Raw genomic sequence first — 10,484 nt, 5'->3', positions numbered from 1 at the left:
ACAACCAATAAAGAACACTCAAAACCACAAACAACATTGTTTACAGTGTTTCCGCCCTTCCTCCACTGCAGAGTTGGGAGACACCTTAATGGAGCATATTTCTTGGGATGGATTAAAACTTCAATGGGCTCAGCCAAAGGCCTCCTCAGGATTTGAAGCTGGTTTACATCATCCATTTGTTCTTGCAGTGAGCTTGTGTCCATCACTCATCAGGCATTGGGGAGAAACTGGTCCATTGTCTAAGGAGGTGTGAGGTGAAGCAGAGAGGGACCAGAGACAGGAGACCACCCTACAAGGGAGCGGAAGAATCTGTGCACAAGGCTCTTCCTCAACCTGGATGGCTTCATGTAGATATGCTGACTTCACCAGCATTCCTTCTATCCCAAGAAGAGATTCCCTGAAGCAGGAAAACTTCAAACACGACTGCCTCCTGAGAATTCGAAGAGCAACCACGCTCCCCAGAAGGTGTCACCCAACAGGTCCTCATGCTCCTGCAACGCAAAGAGAATTATGACATAACTGGCAATAAGGAACCTTAGGGTCAACCTAGAGACATTTTCTGCCATAGAGGAACTTTCCTAAGAGCATATTCTGCTACACCCTGTTGAGGGCAGATGCTGTAACAACCTGGCTTCCAGCTAGTGGCTTGAAATGCAGACTGGTGCAATGACAAGGTATGCCCGTGTATGCATTGGCTGAGTGACCACACTGTGGTTGCTGAAAGAAGGCGATGGTGCATGGAATGTTGGGGGGGGGGGGGAGGGTGCTTTATGAATCCTAGCCATGTTTCCAGGTCCATGTGTGATGATCTGCTTCAGTTCAGGTTGTTTCTTTGAATTTTGGGAGTTGAACTCCTAGTTTTATAATGGAATAACCAAGACTACCAGTCCCTAAATTCAAAGAAAGAAAACCTGGACTGGAGCAGCTAGTCACGAATGGAACTGGGAAACGTTGCGGGATGAAAAAATAACTCACTCCATGAATATAAGTGGTGTGTGAAGACCTGCCTTATTTGGCGATGATGATGGGACAACAAGAGCATTCTTACTTCATGCCTTGTAAGAAACTTTTATGGATTTACATTTTGTGCATTACCAATAAGTAAATTCAATTTTATGCTTGATCTCACATATACAGAATGAATGACGTGTAGAAGAGTGTTTTTCTAATGTATGTTGAATAAGCTACATTTTGGTGCTAAACACCATCTTGGCCTAGAAGGAAGTGATGTCTGTAACTCATCCAGTGCTTCCCTCTTGCACACATCCTCTCCTCACAAGCTGCGCAGCACGCAGTCAAGCTGAAATGTAATGGGTTATTTCCACTGCTATTATTTTTCTGCTGCCGATGAACCTTCCCCAGTGCAGCTGTAACTTCCACCATGTTGCAATGTCTTCTGCTTTTTCACCAACACCTATTCATTCACATAACACATTATTGTTCATGTAGTTTGTTCTGTTTAACCATCTCCGGATGATATTAGCATAGAGGGTGCTGAATTATTTTTCATGTAGCGGGTTAGTGCTTAGGTGTTATGATAATATGACGTTTATTTTTCATGTGCTCTGATTTGCTGAAGAAATGATACATTCGCTCACACCACACTGAATCTGCAGACAATTTGATTTCATATACAATAAAGGGGTATAAATACCCTCGATTTTGGGGGTGAGCCTGGAGATTTTCCTATTCTACTAGGGATGCTGTCTGATTCTATCCTGATTTTGCTGCTCATTGAGAATTAGAATATTTTCAGATTTTTACACACGTAGTATAACTCCGCATTTGCGAACCTTCATGGCATTCACTCTGTACCCCTTATTTTTTAGTTTTTAAATAAAAGCATTTAACTTTTCATTGATCTAGATCCAAGTTATTGAGTGGGTCCACCTAATCAATCTAATTTAATCAATGAATTGTATTTCTGATGAATGGGAGGTGTCTTAATGCAGGGACACTGTGCCTCATGAAATTGAGGTTTAACACTGTCTCCAAACCAGTGAAATGTGGTGAATTTGATAGAGGTAAATTTGGAGGTGTGCTAATTTTGGGGTACCCTTTGAGTCCAGCAGTCTCACTGTTATGTTGTTATGTTATGTTAAAAGCATTTATTAAGCGCGCGCACACCAACGGTTTCATGGCACTCAGGTGAAGGGGTCAAGGCAGTGAGAGAGAGATCACTTAGTCATTGTATGCTTGGATGAACAACCAGGTCTTTAGCTGTTTCCTAAACTGGGCTAAATAGGTCAGAGATATTATCTCGACCAGGAGGGAATTCCAAAATTGTGGGGCCAAAACTGAGAACCTTAGTCCGCTGTATTTCTTCCGTTTGGACGATGGAATTTCCATCAAGTTTAGATGGGAGGATCTAAGGTCTCGGCAAGGAATGTAGCGATGAAGTCTAGCTGAAATGAAAGCCGGACTGTTGCCATGTAGTGCTTTAAAAATAGTGCAGCCCATCTTAAACGCACAGCGCTTGATCACTGGAAGCCAGTGAAGGCTTTTCATAAGTGGACTAACATGGTGCCACTTAGGCTGATGAAAAATCAGCCTAGCAGCCTGGTTCTGATCCAATTGGAGACGCTTCAGTTGGTATGCAGGGATGCCAACATACAATGAGTTGGCATAATCCAGGCGGGAGATTACCAAAGCAAGAGTGACCAGAATCATAGCTTCCCTACTCAGGAATCTACTGATCTTCTTTATTCTCCGCAGCTTAGAGAAACCGGCAGAGACAACTGAGCTGATCTAGGCCTTCATGGACAAATCATTACTAATGATAATCCCCAAGCTTTTGGAGGAGGCAGCTGGCGCAGGGGGATTGCCCAATTTGGGGGGCCAGAAGTTGGAGTGCCATGGATTTGCTGACCCACCCGTAAGAATCAGCTCAGTTTTCCCCGGGTTCAATTTCAATTGGTTGTTGTTCATCCAGCCACTTATAAAAACCATAATGGCTTGAACATTAGACGCTGATGATGCGGATGAATTAATATCAAACACCAATTGAAGATCGTCTGCATAGTTAAAAATTCCAACATTTCTTTCTCTCAGAGAGCGAATTAGAGGAAGAAGGTAGAGGTTAAAAAGGAGCGGGGAGAGAGAGGAGCCCTGCGGGACCCCACAGGTAATTTCCTTTTTATTGGATGAAAAATTGGCGAGGCGCACCGCTTGGGACCGATTACTAAGAAAGGAGGAGAGCCCCTTTAATGCCAAACCCTGAATTCTGGCATTGCTGACACGGTCGATCAAGATGCCATGATCGACCGTGTCAAATGCTACTGACAGATCCAGGAGAATCAGGGCCCGGGTAGTGCCTTTATCCGCCCCCCTTCTGAGTACGTCCATGACCGTAAGAATGACCGACTCGGTAGAGTGTGCGGGTCGAAAGCCGGCCTGGTGGGCATCCAGAACCTGGAAGTGTTCAACGAAGGAACTGAGGCAGTTAGCTACACGAGCCTCTAAAACTTTACCCAGGTAGGGCAGCAGAGAAATAGGACAGTAATTGCTAAGAGCTGACGGATCGTCACCCGGTTTCTTCAGGATTGGAATCATTTCTGCCCTTTTAAAAGAGTCAGGGACAATGCCAAGCTCAAGCGAGTTGTTCAGAAATGATCGGGGGGTCTGGGCACGTAGTAAAAGCTTCTCAGAGTATGTGGGGGGGACAGCAATCCATGGGAGAGCCAGAGCTTGCCTTATTTAATAGGTTCAAAAAGATCTCCTCCGAGAGCGTAGGAATTAGATCAAGACGGTGTAGGTTCGTACCAATGTTTGGATCCTGTATAGGAGAAGCAACAGGAGGGATACTAGACTTAATGGTGGCTATTTTCTCTAACAAATATGAATTGAGGGAATTGCATAGAGACTGTGAAGGAACAGGTTTTGGTGTAACTCTATCTGGTTTGGAGAGTTCGTCGACTATAGAGAAGATCTCTTTAGATTTATTTGACGCATTAATAATTTGTTTAGAAAAATAGTTTGCCTTAGTTTGGATAATCAGATTTTTGTATTCTTTCAACAAAATTAGGTAAGCAACTTTTTTGTCTGGGAGATAGTGATGGCGCCATCGGCGTTCTGCTTGTCTAAGTGCAAGTTTCTTTATTTTTAGATCATCGGAAAACCAGCGTTGAGCCTCGTGGGGTCTCATGATCTTTGTGTTTTTTGAGAGGAGCGACGCAATCGCTGGCCGATTCCAGCCATAATTTAATGCTCTCTGCCTGAGACTGGAAGACTTCAAATGTAGAGGGGGACGTGCTCGTTAAAAGTGACCGGAAATGATCCATGTCTGCACCTCTCCAATTTCTGGACATTTGGGGGCATATTATCAAGCACCACGTTAAAATGATCGCCGCTTTAGCGGCAGAAAACTGCAGCTAAAGCGGCGATAATGGGCTTGATAATATGCCGCAGAGAATTCCAATAGAAGCCCATGTTGACAGCAGAACATGGGCTTCTATGGGAATTCTCAAGGGCATATTATCAAGCCCATTATCGCTGCTCTAGCGGTAGTTTTCTGCCGCTAAAGCGGCGATAATTTTAACGTTGTTTCTTGATAATATGCCCCCGAGTTGTCTATTAGTTGGAATTTCAAGGATGGAACACATTGGAGAGTAAATCTAATCAAATAGTGGTCCGACTCACTGAGGACAACCTTATACACAGCTTCAGTTATTACACTTTTCATTGCTTCTGGACAAACCAAATCTGCTCCAACATGAATCACCCCACCCCTTCAAATGATTCAAAGTTCAACAATTTCTCAAACTTTAAGTCTAAGATTGTCACTTGTACTGCTGTGTCTGTCTTTCATTTTTTCTGTTCAGGGAACTGTTAAAGCTTCTTGGGTTAACCCTTTCTGTTCGGGCTGAGTGCTAGTGACCGATGCATGCTGTCAGATCATGGTGGCTGTGCTGGCCATAGGCTAACCTGGTAAACTTTGGGGCTCTTTTGTGAAGGCAGTGATAATTTGTTTTGAGTATAAGCTGGCAGTATACATTTTGGCTGTGGGCAGGGAGACACTATCTGGACAGTTATGGATGTGTGTTTTTCCTTTGCACAAGGGGTGCAACATGTATATTTTGCACTCAGTGTTCGGTGCTAAAAGTGCTTGAACAACCTAAGAGGTAAGGGACATTGTTAAACGGTATCATTTATTTGAGGTGTTTTGGTGGATTTCACACGAGTCTCGTGTTGTCTCATTTGAAGCATCAATAGTGCATATATCTCTGTTTTGCTTTGCATTCTGGGACTAGCAGTCTTGCATTTGTAATGGAAAAAAACTGTAAGAATTATAATTCAAAGAATGAAACAAGCATTGGCATTGCCCGTAGGTCTGGCTTCAAAGGAATGTTGCATGGCAATGTGAAGAACTACAAATAGACAGCTGTTTCTGAATATGTATTTGTGTGGACGGAAAGAACTGTAGAATAATATTGGTGTAGGTTAAATAATCAGGTGACAATTGCACTGTCAAGCCAGACCTAAAAATCCATGTACGTTAATGACAGCCCTCCTCCCATCATGTGCTGCTGCCAAAGAATAACACCATAAATTATCCAGTTATTTAAAACACTTTAATAGCTTAATGTCATACATAAGGTTGCACGCCTACAAAGCCCTACATGATCAATGACCGTCCTACATCAACCATCAACTGAACTTCTATCGGTCCTCTAGACACCTGTACACTTCCCCAATTGTCTGTGCACACCCCCGCATCTGTCGCAGGGGCCGCTCCTTCTCCTACAACACTGCCAAAACCTGGAACGACTTGCCCCTCCACCTCTGAACAGCACCCTCCCAGGTAGACTTCAGCAAAAAACTCAAGACCTGGCTTTTCGACAGAGACAAGGCACCCACAGTGCCCAGATACCCCTGGGGTACCAGTGCTGTGCTATACACATGCTGAATGATTGATTGATTGATTGATGCGTGTGCCACTGAAAGTTCAAAATCTGGCAGCTTGATAAATAAACAAAAAGATCACAGCTGCATGGAGGTCAAGAATGTTCTTCTAGGAGCACACAGCTTCTACCTAATCAAAACATGTACTTCTGGTTCCCAACATGTGGTCGGAGCCAAATCCCCTATCTAGTGCTGCTCGCATAATTGTCTGGCGACAGCTGTGCGGTCAAACCAGACCATAACCAGAACTAGAAAAACTATGCATGCATGTGTGATGCTCGCAGGCATTAGTGGCATTGTAGCCAATATCAGGAAGCATGCTGGTAGTTCAAGACCACATGTCTAATGAGCAAAACTACAAGCCCCACAGTACAAAGTGGTGCTCGTCAAAAATTCTGGAGTAACTCTTTTGAGGCATGGTAGAAGCAGAGATGTTCAATCACTTAAATGCATAATGTGAGACTGTTTTCTGACCTGAGACAGCAATGACCTTCGTTCAAGTGTGTGCCTTTTAAGGCCAGGGTTTTTAATTGTTTCCCTTTATTACAAAATTAATTCACCCCAACCATAGTTGCTAAATGCCGAATGGCCTTTTTAAAGCAGAATACAATGTTTGTAGTTTAAACCTGACTTCTTAGTAAAGTTAAATACTGAATTGCTTAAAAGGGATCTCGGCCAATAGCCAAAGACGTGGGTGTTTAGCATGTAGGATGGTGTAGTGCTAGAGGCACTCTTGTGGTCTGACACCCTGTCATGACCTTTGACTACCGTTATTTTAATTGACTTTGGTGTGTTATTTTATCCTAGCTTGAATGTACAATGTCCTGCATATGCCTGTTTCTCTTAAAGGTTTATTTCTTGTAATATTGCAGTCTTTCAGTGGGGGCTGTCACGGAGTAGAACAGCCTTGCCAAGAACTGAACGTGTGGGATATGCATTTAAAAGCATGAGAGAGAGTGAGGTGTGGAATGTACTTTTTGGTCTCAAAGTGCAGTGTTATGAGCAGTGGTGCACAAATGTGCATTGTGTTGTACATTGGTAGTATTATTAAGTTCTTACTATTGACTTTGACATGGCCTCAAGTCACCCTGAATTCTGACTCTGCCTGGCTTGAGCTTTAGCTGCACGCACAGCCACGTTTGCAAGTTGCCTGGGTTAATCACGTTCAAGGATTGTTTTTGTGAGAGATTGTTTAATGTACCCTGGAAGGCTTTCGTGAACTTCCTCAAGATAAAGGCTGGAACATGTGAGAATCGAGAGGGAACGTGGAAACTCCTTCCTGCCATGGAATGCTTGCTTGGAAGCTGGCCAGCCCTGGTAAAATTCCTTTGGCACAGGCAGGAAATTCTCGAACCTTCAGGTGTGAGTTTTGAGACTATAAAGCTGAGGTTTGTTGACAGCTGAGTTTGGGTGCTCACTTACAGAGTAGACGTACTGCTGTAAGACAAACGGAACTTGAGCCCCGGTCGAGAGTCCAAGACAGATGTGAATGGGCCCCCCAGCGAGAATTGGCAAGGATGTCTAGTGAACGATCGGGTGAGGTGATTTGTTTCTGACTAGTGCCATTATGATGCGTGGTTCCAGTGGCTGTGGTCATTTGAGGTGTTTGAGCTTTGCATATTGCCATTGTGATGTGTGGCCAGTGGCTTTGATCATTTGAGGTGTTTTCTTTGTGATGTGTGACTAAGTGAGGTGCACATCCAAAGTAATCATTTGATGTATCTAGTGTGTATATATCTTTCTGATCTCTTGCAGGACGTCAAGCATATTATATTTTCTTGAGTGTTATCTCATATTATTTGCTGTTTGTTTATTCATGGTATTATTCATGAATTTAACTGTTGCATTTACCAAGTGTGTTATTATTGCATGCATATAAGGAATATGCTACTTCCCAGTATGCATCTGTTCTTGGCATGTAGAGCTGCAGATCTATACACTTTTGCATAGATCGCCATCTGGTGTTGGGCCCGGATGTTTGCAGTTTGTTTTTCTTCTTGGACAGTCTTTGGAAGTCACGAGTTCGGTGACTCCTCCTTCGGTCCGTACTGCGCATGGGCTTCGGCTCCATCGTCAGATTGTTTTTCGCCAGCAGGGAAAAGATGGAGCGTAGTGATAACAGTAAGAAACCCATGTGTGTTGTATCTAAATAAGATAGACTGGAACGGATACAGGTAGCCGGGGAGGCGGGTGGGCGTGTATAGATCTGCAGCTCTACATGCCAAGAACAGATGCATACTGGTAAGTAGCATATTCCGTTCGAGGCATATGAGCTGCAGATTATACACTTTTGCATAGATTATATAGCAGTACCCAACCTTAGTGGCGACCACCGGTATCCGTTGCAGTGGTTTGAAATAGTGTCTTTAGTACAGGCTGGCCCGCACCAGCTTGTTGTTTAGAGTACACGTCTACACAGTAATGTTTTGTGAAGGTGTGCGGTGTTGACCATGTGGCTGCTTTGCAGATGTCATCTAAGGGTATGTTCCCTAGAAATGCCATAGAAGCCCCTATTTTTCTTGTAGAGTGGGCTTTAGGTGGAACAGATCATGTTCTTTTTGCTTTTTGAAAGCAAATTTGTATGCACTTTACAATCCACCTAGCTATCCCTGATTTAGAGATGGGGTTGCCCTTATGCGGTGGAGAGAAGGAGACAAACAACGGTTTAGTCTTTCTGAAAGGTTGCGTTCTTTGTGTGTAGTACAGTAAAGCCCTTTTAACATCAAGTGTATGTAGAGCTCGTTCCGCAACAGATTGAGGTTGCGAGAAAAAAAACGGTAATTCCACCGATTGATTAAGATGAAAGGGGGAAATGACCTTGGGCAAAAATTTGGGATTTGTGCGAAGTATCACCTTGCTGTGATGTATTTGTAGAAAGGGTTCTTGTATGGTGAACGCTTGTATCTCACTAACCCTTCTAAGGGAAGTGATAGCTACGAGGAAAGCTGTTTTCCAAGTCAGGAACTGTAGCTCACATTTATGCATTGGTTCAAAAGGCGGGCCCATGAGCCTTGTAAGAACTACGTTTAGATTCCATACAGGGGAAGGTGGTGCCCTGGGTGGGATTACTCTTTTAAGGCCTTCATAAAGGCTTTAATAGCAGGTACTCTGAACAGTGATAAATGCTGTCTGTTTTGCAGGTAAGCAGCAATTGCTGCTAGGTGTAGACGTATGGATGAATATGCCAGGTTACACCTGAAAAGATGGAGCAGATAGCATATGATGTGCTGTATGGATGCATCTAAGGGGTCGATTGTATTGTTACTGCAGTAAACAACAAATCTCTTCCACTTTGCGGCATAGCATGCTCGAGTTGTAGGACGTCTGGCTTCCCTGATAATGTTTATGCAATCAGGGGGAAGGTTAAGGTATCCAAATTCTAAGATTTCAGGAGCCAGATCGCAAGGTTGAGTTGAGCTGGGTCCGGGTGCCTGATTTCTCCATGGTTCTGGGTTAGGAGGCATGGGGACAGGTGCAGTTTTTGATGTGGTACTACTGAGAGCTGTAGTAGTGTGGTGTACCAGGGCTGCCTGGCCCATGTTGGAGCTACCAGAATGAGTGTGAGGAAGTGCTGTTGTAGCTTCCTTACCACTAATGGAATTAGTGGGAGAGGTGGAAAGGCGTATGCAAATTTGCCTGACCAGTTCATCCATATCGCATTGCCTTTGGACAATGGGTGTGGGTATCTGGCGGCGAAGCTTGGGCATTTTTTGTTTGCGTGGGTGGCGAAGAGGTCTATGTGAGGATGCCCCCACTTGTGGAAGAATGGGTGAAGAACTTGTGGATGCAGTTCCCATTCGTGCATTTGCTGCGTTTGTCTGCTGAGCAGATCTGCCATGGTGTTTTTGTATGCCTGGGACGTGTTGTGCCAGGAGAAAGATTTTTTGTGGAATCGCCCATCTCCATATGCTCTGTGATAAGCGGGAGAGCTAGGGAGAGTGTGTCCCCCCCTGTTTCTGAATATAATACATTGCAGTCATATTGTCTGTGCGAATTAGGACTGCTTTGGCTGAAATGTGTTTCTGAAACGATTTCAGGGCTAGAAAGATCGCCAAAAACTCCAGATGATTGATATGGAGTAACCTTTGTTGTGGTGTCCATACACCTTGCACTGTGAGGTGTAATAGGTGCGCTCCCCAGCCGGAGAGCGATGCGTCCGTTGTTAGAATCACCTGAGGAACCGGGTCCAGGAACGGTCGCCCTTTGGAAAGGTTTGTGGTGTTCCACCACTGCAGAGAGCGATGGGTGCGACCGTCCACCAACACCAGATCAGTCAGCTGTCCCTGGGCCTGGTTCCACTGGAGTGCTAGGCACTCTTGGAGTGGACGCATGTGAAGTCTCGCATGAGGCACTATGAAAATGCAAGACGCCATCATCCCTATTAGTTTCATGAACACTCTTGCTGGGAGAGAGTGCTGAAGAAGGAACTTTTGGCGCAGGGCTTGCATGCTTGCGATCCTGGCTGAGTTGGGATAGGCTATAGCTTTTGAGGTGTCTATAGTGGCACTGAGGTATTGCTTTGTGTGAGAGGGTATTAAGTGGGACTTTTGGTGATTCACCGTAAAGCCTAGCTGGTGGAGTAG

At 44.4% G+C, this 10,484-nt stretch overlaps 1 long non-coding RNA gene across 1 annotated transcript in view; it reads right to left on the bottom strand.

The window, feature by feature from the left end:
* Positions 1-215: 215 nt before the first annotated feature.
* The window catches only part of LOC146829673 (uncharacterized), a 31,418-nt gene continuing 21,149 nt past the window's right edge, over positions 216-10,484 (bottom strand). Inside the window, exon 3 of the long non-coding RNA XR_014962035.1 lies at positions 216-491. This is a non-coding gene — a long non-coding RNA (uncharacterized LOC146829673). The remainder of the gene's footprint in view (positions 492-10,484) is intronic.

The sequence above is a fragment of the Triturus cristatus genome, chromosome 5_2 (genome assembly GCF_964204655.1).
Source record: "Triturus cristatus chromosome 5_2, aTriCri1.1, whole genome shotgun sequence".
Classification (NCBI taxonomy): Eukaryota; Metazoa; Chordata; class Amphibia; order Caudata; family Salamandridae; genus Triturus; species Triturus cristatus.
This window is presented reverse-complemented; position numbering and strand designations above follow the sequence as displayed.